The sequence below is a fragment of the Neovison vison genome, chromosome 11 (assembly GCF_020171115.1).
Source record: "Neovison vison isolate M4711 chromosome 11, ASM_NN_V1, whole genome shotgun sequence".
In the NCBI taxonomy this organism is placed as follows: Eukaryota; Metazoa; Chordata; class Mammalia; order Carnivora; family Mustelidae; genus Neogale; species Neogale vison.
The window spans coordinates 17,856,966-17,860,174 of record NC_058101.1 but is presented as its reverse complement, the minus strand read 5'-3'; the positions used below and the strand labels follow the sequence as shown (position 1 = coordinate 17,860,174).

Genomic DNA, 3,209 nt, shown 5'->3' with positions numbered 1-3,209 from the left:
TTATTTATTTTTTTACTTTATTTCAGTCTGTTTTGTTCTTTGTTTTCCAATTTTTAGATGAATGCTGGACTCACTTTTTCCTCTTTCTTAACATATATGCATGCCTGTTACGTGTTTTCAGAAGAAACACATGCTCAAGTGGTGTCTGGTGGCTCAGCTGATTAAGCAACTGACTTCGGCTCAGGTCATGATCCTGGAGTCCCAGGATTGAGTCCCGCATGGGGCTCCCAGCTCAACAGGGAGTCTGCTTCGCCCTCTGCCTCTCCCCACTCTCCTGTAGTCTTTCTCATTCTCTCTCTCTCAAATAAATAAATCTTTAAAAAAAAAAAAAAAAGAAACACATGCTCAAAAGAACACATTTTAGTTCATTTCCTTTTTAAAATATATTTCAGATTTTTTTTCTTCAAATTTATCAGGAGTGACTGAAATAAAAAAATATAATTGAGTCCCATCTCAATGGAAATAGCTTTAAGGAACAACTGGTCAGATGAATATTATTGCTTCCCATTTTCAAGCAGTAAATAGTTACCATTGATAAATAGACAGCTAGCTATCTGTCAGGAATGCTTAAGATATGTTATATAATACAACATGACTGTTGGGGGGGCGTTAGGAAATAACTTATGTGAAATTCTTAATTTCATTATACAAGATGAGCACAAAGGCACCACTTGTGCCCCTGAGGACATTGGACCTTGCACCTTTGAAAAAAGCTTTGGCTCCTTTATCATGAGCAGTCTTCCTCCAGCAGTCAAGCACATCAGTTCCTTTGTCTCCTCGCTGCATCATCATTTGACAGTGAACAGTGTCAAAGGGATAGGAAGTCAACCAAGCAACCACTGTGACAAATTTTACAGTCATCTAGCTGATAAAGATATGTGTATTCTTGGGATCTGGAAGCACTCCCTTTGCAGTGTCATAGATACCCAAGGAGGCAGCTCGGTAGATAACAGCCATTAAAGCCTTGGTGCAGCCCCTTAATCCCATCACATTTACAGATTTCAATCAGGTAGTCATCTGAGAATTCCTTTCAATCCCAGCTTTGCCCACATCAGCTGGTAAACTGGTACAGGCAAAATTAAGAGGATACACAAAACACAAGTGTGTGGCCCCAGCAACACCACCTGATGTCAGATTTCCTGTGAATTATCGCCAAAGCATGGTTCTCTTGTCCACACCATCCAGGAAGATCTGCTTGATTTATCTTTGAAGGCAACGTTGAGAGCTTGGGTGGAGAAGTATCTAATGACATTGACCAGGTTACCATGCTAGAAGCTAGGGCTTCCTGCTCCTTGGGGTTGTGCACCATGCCATCCATAATGCTCTTGTATTGCTTATCTGCAATGATTGTGGGAATGCTACACCTGTAGCAGCAGCTTGACCCACTGGAAGGATGCTACCATGGACCTGGAGGTCCTGGAGGTGGGCCACTCTACCTGCTAGGAAGTCCTTGGTGAAGTTCAAGGTCCCTGGCATCTGTCACGCTGAAAGGAAAAAGGAGGTGGGCAATTCAGGTACTGTGATAGACACCAGCTGGGACTCCAGGACTCAGCTTCTGATTCTGATATCTAGTATTTTCATTTTCTTTTTTTTTTTTTTAAGATTTTTATTTATTTATTTGATAGACAGAGAGAGATCACAAGTAGGCAGAGAGGCAGGCAGAGAGAGAGGGGGAAGCAGGCTCCCCGCTGAGCAGAGAGCCCGATGTGGGGCTAGATCCCAGGACCCTGAGATCATGACCTGAGCTGAAGGCAGAGGCCTAAACCACTGAGCCACCCAGGCGCCCCTAGTATTTTCATTTTCAATAATATCAACATATGTTTTATTTTTTTCCATTATGATTTCCAAACATTTGTATTTTTTAGTTACTTTTGTTATTGATTTCTCGTAAAAGTTGATTATGGGCAGAAAATAAACTTTTCAATTCTTTGAAATATTTTGAGACTTGATTTATAGACCAGTACACAGTCAAATTTTTTTTTGTTTTTGAAGTTTTTTTTTATTTATTTTAAAGAGAGGGCATGAGTGGGAGGAGGGGCAGAGGGGGAGGGAGAGGGAGCGAGAATCTCAAGCAAACTCAGCACAGAGCCCTGGCACCCAACACCCTTCCATGATACAACACTGACCTCATGACCCCCGCAGAAACCACACGTAACTGACTGAGCCACCCAGGCACCCCCACAGTCGATTAAAAAAAAAAAGATTTCGTATGTGCTTGCCCAGTAGATGCATTCTGCAGTTAGTTATTTCATTATCATGGTTGTACAAATATTCTGCTTTCACCCAGTTCTTCCATTTATATCTAGAGAGAAATATTAAAAGCTTCCACTGTCATCATAGATTTTTCATTTATCCTTGTACTTATGTCAATATTTGCTTTTTAATATTCAAGGCTAGTTATCAGATTTAAGAAATTAAAATGTTTATGTGGTCCTGGCAAATTGAACTCTTATTATTAGGAACTGATCCTCTTGATTTCTAATAATGCCTTTGCCTTAATTCTGATGTCTACTGATACTAATATATCCAAGCTAGCAATCTGTTGCTCTTTGTATAATTATTTTTTTCTAGCATTTAACTTACAAATCTATATCCTTTATGTCTAAATTATTGTTTAAATATTTTCCATAAACAATAAGGATTTACAAAAAGCAACTGATAATTTTTTAAAAAATAGAATATTGACTTTTTATATTTAAAGTAATTTTTTATATTAGACTTTATAGTTTTTTATCACACCATGTTTTCATTTTTTCTGTTTCTTATTTTTTTCTTCCCCCTTTTTTTTAAAACCGTTGCATTTTTTACCCCTGCTGGATTAGTTTAAATTTATACAATCAATTTCTCTTTAGTTGTTATTACAGATATTACCATATGCTCCCACGACTTATCAGAGCCTTAGGCTGATAAATTGTTTTACTCTTCCCAGATAATATAAGGACAATAGAGCAGTTTAACTTCCATTAAATCCCACCAGCCATGGTTGTACTACATTTACTGTACTCTTTCTCTCTCACAGATTGTTTTCCTGCCTGAAAAACTTTCTTTGATATATTGTTAAGGTTAGAGCTTCTGGGGGTAAATTCACCCAGTTGTTTTGTTTGTTTGTTTGTTTTTGCTTTTGTTTTTCAATCTCAAATTGTCTTTGTCTATCCTCATCCTTGGAAAATATTTTCCCTAGGTACTGAATTTTAGGTTGGTGAGCTATT

General features: G+C 38.0%; 1 pseudogene; it reads right to left on the bottom strand.

Moving 5' to 3' along the window:
* Nucleotides 1-621: 621 nt before the first annotated feature.
* On the bottom strand, nucleotides 622-1,476 carry LOC122890184 (annotated as a pseudogene).
* Between the last annotated feature and the right edge of the window lie 1,733 nt (nucleotides 1,477-3,209).